The 10,305-nt window shown below is 32.9% G+C and overlaps 1 long non-coding RNA gene across 1 annotated transcript; it reads right to left on the bottom strand.

The window, feature by feature from the left end:
- Positions 1–3,213: 3,213 nt before the first annotated feature.
- On the bottom strand, positions 3,214–7,482 carry LOC124898774. Its single transcript, XR_007055549.1, has 2 exons — positions 6,749–7,482; positions 3,214–3,492 (listed from the first exon to the last, which is right to left on the bottom strand). It is a non-coding gene; the product is annotated as an uncharacterized LOC124898774 (long non-coding RNA).
- Between the last annotated feature and the right edge of the window lie 2,823 nt (positions 7,483–10,305).

Here is a 10,305-nt window from a genome sequence, read left to right as displayed (position 1 = left end):
AAAAATAAGGAACTTTGCAACAATGAGGAAACGACACTTTTGAGAGTAACAACCAACATGGAAAAATTAAATAATTATTTTTCTATCTATTTTAGGAGCCTAATTTATATTACAAAAATAATAATAATATAGTAATTACAAAAATTGGAGAAAAGACAATTTTGTCTAATGCAGAGGTTTTTAATGAATGGTAAAAAATTCAAATCACTTTTTTAAAGGTCTTCACACTTTTAAAATATTATAGATAGATTCTGATAAGATTAGGGGTCTGATTATATGTTAAACCTTTTATTTAACATACATAATTGAGTACAATACTACTTAAATCAACTTTGACTCACAACTAGTACAAATTAATTATACACCTTATAATAATCTTCTTAATTAAGCTTAAAGAAGGCCATTATAGGATTATATACAACTTCTTTAGCATTTGTACCAAAACCAAAGTCAGCATGTATATAATCCTCTCTATATTGCACAACAAGTTTGTCTGGATCATGATCTTGCAATTTATTTAACAAAGTCTTCACATCATTAACATCAGAAAGATAATCTTCCCCTCCATAGACTAAAAAAGTAGGGATATCATTTGGGATATTTGACATTATATATTGTGGAGGATTTGGTTGACCATAGTGCTTGTTGTTTTCTTTATCACTTCCATGGTCAAATTTTTCTATGGTTCTTTTTCTTGTCACTATCCAAAAAAATCAATTAATCAATACCGTTGCATTTAATGGCAAAGTCATAAGTTTTGCTAAGAATATTCAAGATTTAGTATTGTAAATATATAAAAGAGATAAGTATTCAGTACCTTCGAACTATGTCCAAAATTACTAGGAGACACTCCAATTTCACAGGGATCTTATTACTCACCTCAATTGAATTTTAACGTATTTTTCCACCCTTTAATGCTGATGTTGCACCTTTATTATATAAAATGAGGCTCACATCAAAGGTGGCACGTCAGCTAAAAAAATTGATCAAAGGTGTCACATCAGCTAAAAAGATTGATAAAAATACACTAAAATTTAGTTCAGGGATAATAGGATCCTCATGAAGTTGGAATGTGTCATAACAAATTTGATCATATTTCAGAGAGGTACTAGATGTTTTACTCTATATAAAAAGTAAACATTTTTTTACGTATGCAGTATAATGCATTGACGGAAAGTGTTCAGCTGACTTCCTTTCATCTTACATTGTTCCGCCATTGATTGCATGCAGCTTCACTTCAAAGACACATATGAAAAAAAATTGCTCATAAATTTTCATGGTTTAATTTTACATAAGCTTCCTGAACTATGAGTGAATTCCTCATAAAATACAAATTTTCAAAAAGTTACAATTTTACGTAGGGTTATAATATCTCACTCCCCACGTAAGGGATATGTCACTCTTTAAATTCCACGTCATAGAAAAAGAGAAAAGTTTCACAAAATAATACTTTTCATCTTATTTTTAATAAGTATTGGTTTTCATAAAAATAAATTACATAGTAAAAATTTCATTATTTATTTATGAGGTGGAATTTACAGAGTGACAAGGCGGACACATGGCATAACCTGGCGTCAGAAGTCAATTTTGACCTTCCGGTCATTTGAAGATTAGAGAAACTCACACATGATCGAGTTACTTTAATTCGATTAAAGCAAAACTCTCCTACTTCATTGTTATTCTAGTAAATTTAGTGATCATACGTTAAATTAACCCAAAATTTTAACCTTTTATGTGTATTCATCTACATTGAAATAGCAAACTTACTTTGGGCTATATGGACCATGTTTTTTGTTGCAGTTGCCTGTGGCTCATTGAAATAGCAAAAAACACTAGGAAAGGGTAAAGTTGACTAATTTTGAATAATTCAGGAATATTTTTAGCCTCTTTTCTCCTTCTTTCATAGTTATTTATCTCACAACAAAAATATATTTCATGTTTTATAAATTCATTTGGAATTTGTACTTTTGAATGAGTTATATACAGAGAGGCTGTTGTCAAACTTTTGGAAAAAATATGCCAAGATCAAGGCAGCAATTGCAATAACTGGATGAATTCTTTTACTGGTATGTCAATTTTACACCAACTCATTCATTTGCAGAGGTGGATCCAGGATTCGGAAGCTCCGGGTGCCACCTTATTTTAAACAATAACGTATACTCCGATGATATTTTAGGATAGTGGAGTCAATATTACAAGAATAAACTATAATTATATATATCAACAAATGTTGGTATTACATGAAGGTTTGCCTAATTGGTATTGTCAAGTGCTTTGTAAGAAGAGGTCAAGGGTTCCTTCTTCATAGCCACAATATGTTTTTTTTTAAGAGAAAACCGACAATATAGTGCTAAAAATCATTTTAAAAAACTAAAAATACAGTGTTGAGCAAGGATCAAACCCACATTGCTGGAGTAAAACCCAACCATTTCGACCACTTGCACCACCAATTCCTTCGATATTGTGGGTGCCAAGCGTAATATTTATACATTAACTGATACATATACACATAAATATACAAAGTTTCAACCGAGAAGTGCGGGTGCCATAGCACCCCAAACCTTCTACATAGATCCGCCTCTGTTCATTTGGTCGGTCGGCTAAAAATAATTACGTTCGCTAGTCAAATATACAAAAAGTATACATTATTTTGGAATCAAAAATATATATTTTATGTATATCATACATTAATATAAAAAATATACATTTGCTGACTATGCCATTTATGTTGACCAGCAAGCTAAAAATAATTACATTCGCTAGTCAATTACACAAAAAGCATTAACTATTTTGTATCAAAAGCATATATCATACATAATATAAAAATATATATACCTTTGGTGACCTTGCTATTTATGCTGACAGATCAGTTAAAATAACTACATTCACTAGTCAAATCGACGACAAATATATACTGTTTTGTATCAAACATATATATTTTACGTATATCGTACAATAATATACAAAACGCTACACATTTGTTGGCTATTATAGTAATGTCAATTTCTCATTTTCTTTTTGTAATATGTACTATTATTTGTGATGGTAGGTCCAAGTTGTTGTGTGAACTCTTCAAGAACTGATCTTTTTCTTAAGCATGAGCCACAGGCAACAGCAACAAAAAACATGGTCCATATAGCCCAAAGTAAGTTTGCTAATTTAATGTAGATGAATACACATAAAAAGGTTAAAATTTCGGATTAATTTAATGTATGGTCACTAAACTTTATTAAAATAATAATGAAGTAAGAACGTTTTGCTTTTATCGAATTAAAGAATTGAACCATGTATGAATTTCTCTAATCTGCAAATGATCGGAAGATCAAAATTGACTTCTGACGCCAGGTTATGTCATGTGTCCGCCTTGTTACTCCTTAAATTCCACCTCATAAGAACCATTGGTAAGTTTTTTTTCTTTTGTAATTTTTTTAAACCTTCTTGTTCTCCATCCATCAGCTCCACCTTCCAACATCACCATCATCATCCGCCAAACTACCACCAGTAATTTTTGAATTAAAAAAACATATATAGAAGAAAAAAATCACATACTAATTTTGAAAATTAAAAATCACACCTTAAATCCTTCTCTTAAATCCTCTATTTTTTCATAATTTTTACACCACAATTGAATTCAATATCACCACCAAGCTTACCTTCACTCAATTTAAATATTCATCACCAAAAATCATTGTGTCATCATTGATTTCATCATTTTTAACTTGACCCAATATCAAATTTTGAGAAGAAAACTGTATAATCTAAAATTTAAAAATAAATTTAAACCTGCAAATAGAAAGAATAAGAAGTTAATGAAATTCAAAAGAAAAAAATTGAAAAAATCGGGGTGGGGTGGAATTATTTCAGCACAAAAAGAAGAATGGAGAAGAACGGGAAGGTAAGGAGGGGGAAGCGGAGATGAGATGGTGGTGGACATTGGAGAAGAGAAACGAAGGGTGGAGAAGCGGGCAGGGGGTGAGAGATGGGTGGGTGGGCTAGAGAAGATAATTGAGGGGTGGGGGCGTGGGGAGGGGGGGCTTGAGAAGACAGATGGAGATTGGTGGGATTAAATTTATAATTTTTTTTATAATTATTTGAGTTAAAAAATGCGAAGTGTCAATATTTGATCAGTAATTTTTTATTTTAATTAAAAATAGTTATTTAACAATTAATTTGGAGAGAAATGTCAAATGTCATTATATTACTGGTCACTTTACACGTCATTGGCACGTATAATACACGCACATAGTCTATGTTTGCTAATTGTGTAATAAAGAGTGTCAAAATAACACATTGAAATGCTAGTTGAGGTGCCTAAAATAAACAATGTCCACTTTAGGTACCAAAGTGAAAGTTCGTGCCAAGTTGTGGTATTTGTCGATGGGTTTGGCCTAATATATATAAAGGGCATATAGACCCCCATTACATTATTATTAGACTTAAGTCATCGATAGGACCCTAAACTTGTTCTGAAATTTCACTAAAACTCCTCAACTCAGACCTGTACCTATCAGACCCCTAATCTACCCAAAATTTGACTCACCCAGGTCTTTTTTGCCCATATGACACGTTGCGTGTTATTCACTCACCGTAAGAGCGTGAACATCAAAAATCATCTAATTTGACACTTTGTGGAGAAAAAAAGTTCTTTTCTTCTTCCTTACTTCTGTTATTAGGCATTTTGTGGAGAAAAGAAGAATTCTTTCTTCTTCCTTGCCAGTAAGCCATTAGAGTCCTTATCATACCACCGGTAAGCCACCATTGCCGCTATACACCTTCTTCTTTCCCTCTTCTATCACCATTGTTACTTTTTTTTTTTGCCTCATTGTCTTTTCTTTCATAATTGATATAGATGAGAGAATCAAGAGGATCCAAATTAATCCTATCGAATTTTATAATATCATTTTTGATAAACATATGAATTTAAATTTTAATTTGATTAATGATGTTTGTTCAGAGATGGCCAAAAATGAAGACGAACAGATTTAAGTGACGAAAATATGCTTTCCTCTTGCAAATTTAATTGATTGATTCAAAAATCTTTTTACTTTTACAAAGTTTAAAAAGAAATAAAATAATAGTTAAAGCACTATTTTTTGAACAAAAAAGTGCAGAAATTAAGAGGAGCATGAAGAAGAGATGACCAATTTCGTTATCTAGGTGCTATCTTTGTTGTGTATAAAGAAGAAAAAAAGGGGAAGAAGGTGGTGGCCGGCGGCTTTGTGTTATCTGGATGCTATTTTTGTTGTGTATAATGAAAAAAAAGGGCGAAGGAAGTGGTGGTCGGCGGCTTTGTGCTCCAGCGGGCTTTGTGTATAAAGAAGAAAGGTTGAAAATTAGTTACAAATGATTTTTTTTTTTAATTTAAATATAATTTCCTTTTTTAAAAAAAATTATGTAATACATTTTAAATTATTTTTTTGAACTCACATGACACATGTCAACATTTTATTCGTCAAATTCCCATGTCAGCACGAGTATATTGCACACGTTTTATACTTTTTGTTGATTGTCAAAAAAATGCTAAAATGGTCCAAATTCACAGGGATTGAAGTATTCAATAGGTATAGTTAAGGGGTCCAAGTAAAATTTCGAAACAAGTTTAAGAGGTGGTAGATGACTAAGGCCTTATTATTAAGTTGAGTAAATACATAATTACCCCACTGTTGTTGGCCGAAATTTTCAAAAAGACACCTAAACTTTGAATTCGACCCATTACCCCACGATTCTTACTTAATCCGTTGCAAACACACCATTTTTCGCTGAATCTCAGTCACAACAAAGAGAGTGAACACACGCACCAATCAGATGCTGCCACGTATCAAATACGTTGAATTTATACTTTTTAAATAAAATTTTACTTTTTATTTAAATTAACATCCCACCCCACCTCACCCCCTCTTCTCCCACCCCCCATCCAACAACTCCCCCAGCAGCTCTCCTCCACTCCCCACCCCCATTCAGCACCCCCACCCCCTTCCAACACCCTCACCCCATCAGCATCTCCCCCAAACACCCCAAATCCCCCCCCCCCATTCCGTCACCATTTTCTCTCCCCATCCATTTTTTTTCAAATCAATTCAAAAAATAGTTTTATGATTGAATTAAGAGTTTTATGATTGAATTGAGTTTCAAAGATAGTTAAATGATATGATTTAACTGAAAAACTGAGCTTTAATGATATGATTTTAAAAAAACTAAACTTTGGAGGAGCTTTAATGGTGACATTGTGTTGAACAGCTTTAATAGTATTGAAGAAGATATTATGTTGAAGAAGAAATGGTGGGTAGTTAAATGATATGATTTAGTTGTAAAATGGAGCTTTAATGAATGATTTAAGAAAAAAAAACTGCAATGGAAGCTTTAATGGTGAATTGAGTTGAAGAAGAAAGAGTGGATGGTTGGGGGGAGAAGGCCGAGAGGGGATAGGGATAATTTTAAAAAATAAATAAATATTATTTTAAAAAATATAAATTATATATTAAATTATTTTACACATGACAGCTTTTAATTGGTCAAAACAGTCAAATTCAAGCCCTTTCACGTGCCTGTGGCGTGTGTATACACTCAGAGGATCAAAATGGTGTGTTTGCAACGAAATAAAGAAGAATCATGGGTAATAGGTCAAAGTTAATGTTTAGGTGTCTTTTTGTAAATCTCGAACAAGATCAGGATAATTATGTATTTACTCTATTAAGTTTTACATCCATGCAATGGGATAAAGTCCCTGCATGCATTATTATTATTATACCTTACATAGAGTAGATCTAGACATAACATGACGAGATCATGCATCGGCTGCCAGTCCAAATTTATCATCCAGTTTGAACAGAACGGGCATTATTGGGTCCTCTGAGAGAACAATCAAACGACGATATCCATTTTGCAGGACGATGCCAATGTATTTGCAATCAACAACGCGTTCGAGACAGAACACTAGCTGATAGTTACCACCTAAAAGCCAAATTTGGAACCAGCTGCTCAGATCAAGTCGATCTCCCAACTTTGCACCTGTGCTTATGGTCTGTGGAAGTGGTGGCAAATGTGATCCAATGTTGTCAACCTTCCACACAGGTTCAAACACAAAGGAGAATCAAAATAGAAATGGATGTTTAGCCGAGAGGCCACCGAAATATTTTGATGTGTACTAAGAGGGTCAGGTATAAAATAAACCAGGATACCAAGGTCTGTAACAGGGTGAGCTTGTACTATTGATGTAGGACAAGTAGTGTTTTGTTGATCACCAATATTGGCAAGACGTATGCCTCCGCCATCCATAGTATAGTGAGTCGGAAGTATCCGGTACCTATTGCCTGACTTGACGGGTTTGCCCTTAGTATCGAGTACATCTATCAATCGTTGGTTGTTGGGAGTGTCAGTGGTGGTGGCGCAAGTTGCCAAGGGAAGGAATATTAAGAGTAATATGGTCTTCATCTTTGGACTTTAGGGATGTTAATTTGTTTTGATGATTTGTATATCCCTTATTCTTGCTAAACTCTTATATTTATAGATAGATAGACAAGATTAATTGTTTTGCTCTAATTTATGTGAACCTAATATGCATTAACCATCAAGTGCATATCGAACTAATTAATTATGTTTATGTTATCCACCTACCAAATTAAATAAAAGGGAATTTTTTAAACGTGTCATTTTTGTTGGCAAAGGATGTAAATGTGATCAATGTTATCTAGAGGTGGATCTATGTGAATGGGTGGGGGCCACCTTTATGTGGGGACAACATAAGTTTAAAACGAAAATTTACATAAATAAATTGTTGTTCCGAGTACAAAATTTGTACGTTTTCTATACAAACTTCAAACCAAGTTTTCAAGAATTACAATGAAGTTCGACATTTTCAAAACACAAGTTCAAATGAATAATCAAATAAAGTGTTTATCAACTATTAAGAAATAAAGATGAAGCAGAAATTTGTAGAATCAAGTCCACCAAATGCACGGTGTGTCCTTAAGGAATTTGTTCTCCTCAAGTATCCGAAGTTATGGAATCTTTTCTCTCGGGATAAAATGATTCTCTTTCTGAAAATAGCGGTACCTTAAATTTTCAGAATCTTCGAACGCACTCAAAAGTTTGATGATCGCAAGAGAGTTTTATTTTGCTATTATCTTAATAAGGACCCTTCTTTGTTGTGTATAAAGAAGAAAAAAGGGGAAGGAGGTGGTGGCCGGTGACTTTGTGCTTCGACGGGTTTTGTGTATAAAGAAGAAAGGCTGAAAAATGAGTTACAAATGGTTTTTTCTTTTTTTAATTCAAATATAATTTTCTTATTTTTAAAAATATTATGTAATACATTTTAAATTAATTTTTTAAACTCACATGACACATGTCAATATTTTATTCGTCAAATTGCCACATCAACACAAGTATATTGCACACGTTTTGTACTTTTAGTTATGATTGTCAAAAAAATGTTCAAATAGTACAAATTCACAAGAATTAAAGTATTCAATAGATATAGTTTAAGAGTTCAAGTAAAATTTTGAAACAAGTATAAGAGGTGGTTGATTACTGAGGCCTTATTATTAAGTTTTACATCCATGCAATGGGACAAAGTCACTACATGCATTATTATTATTATTATACATTACATAGAGTAGTAGATGTAGGCATAACATGACGAGATCATGCTTCTGCTGTCATTCCAATTCTATCATCCAGTTTGAAACGAAAGGGCATTGGGTTCTCTGAGAGAACCAAACGATGATATCCACTTTGGGGGACTACGCCAATGCTTTGGCAATAACTAGTGCCTTGGAGACAGAACACTAGCTGATAGTTACCACGTTCGTCAGGCCAAATTTGGAACCAATTGCTCAAATCGTTGGGATTTCCCAACTCTGCACCTGTGCTTATGGTGTTTGGAAGTGGTGGCCATATGGTGAACATCAGAGGCGGACCCACGTGGTGTCTCGAGGGTGCACGTGCATCTGGTAATTGTTTTAAAAAATTGTATATATACATATATATATTCTACTAAAATGTTAATATATTTAACTGTGCACCCTTAATAATAAAACGTGTGTGGGTGCACTGGTTTGGAACTCAAATGAAATGCCACCAGCGACACTACAATTTACAAATTAATAGTACCCGAACAAAGAGAAAAGAACAATTTTCCATTTGATGCTAATAGGTACACATTTCTTCCTTTCATTTTTTTTTAATTATTTTATTCAAGTTTGGGTAATGTTAATTGTTTTTAATATTTACTTGTTGCTTGAAAGTTAGTATGTAAAATATATTTATTTCTTTTTTCTTGCTTCTATTTAAGTTCATGGAATTTGATTAAAAATAAATAAATAATTATTTTTACTTATATTCTTGATGAATTTTTTATTTTGGAGGAATTTGTTATTGATTCTTGTGAATTGAAATGGATAGATATTATTCTCCTCAACCAAGTTTTAGTTTTAAAGACAATTTTCATCGTCTTAGCAAAAGCAAAAAAGGGTAAGAAAAAGCTTCAAGGTCCATTACATTTAAGTACAAAGTACAAATAAAGTGTGAGATTTAACAAAAAAAGGCATAAAGGAGAAAAAATATAAACATATGTCTAGTTCAAGACTAATAATATAAGCATGAATAACAAATATATGAACAAAGAAATTAATTTTTTTTTATTAAGTGAAATATCAATTGTTTAGTGTTCGTATCTCCAGAAAAGTCTCATTGACAAGGGAAAGTATATATTATAAATTAGAACCTGAACTGCACATTAAACTTATTCAGAACTTATGGGCGCCTTTGACAATATTGGTGCACTCCCAAACTTCAAATCCCGGAATCGCCTCAAGGGCGGATCTATTCACAAGGTTGGGGGTGCCACGGTACCCGCACTTCTCGATTGAAACTCTGCATATTTATGTGTATATGTATCAGTTAATGTATGAATATTACTTTTGGCACCCGCAATATCAAAGGAATTGGTGGTGCAAGTGGTAGAAATGGTTGACTTTTACTCTAGCAATGTGGGTTCGATCTCCGCTCAACATTGTTTTTTCAGTTTTTTAGAATGATTTTTAGCACTATATGTCTATTTTCTCTTAAAAAACATATTGTGGCTATGAAGAATGGAACTCTTGACCTCTTCTTACAAATCACTTGACAATACCAACTAGGCAAGCCTTCATGTGTAATATTAGTATTTGTTGACATATATAGTTATAGTTTATTCCTTAAATATTGACTCCACTATCCTGAAAATAGCATACGGAGTATACATTATTGTTCAAAATAAGGTGGCACCCGGAGCTTCCGAATCCTGGATCCGGCTGCATAACATAATCA

The sequence above is a fragment of the Capsicum annuum genome, chromosome 5, assembly GCF_002878395.1.
Source record: "Capsicum annuum cultivar UCD-10X-F1 chromosome 5, UCD10Xv1.1, whole genome shotgun sequence".
Classification (NCBI taxonomy): domain Eukaryota; kingdom Viridiplantae; phylum Streptophyta; class Magnoliopsida; order Solanales; family Solanaceae; genus Capsicum; species Capsicum annuum.
This window is presented reverse-complemented; position numbering and strand designations above follow the sequence as displayed.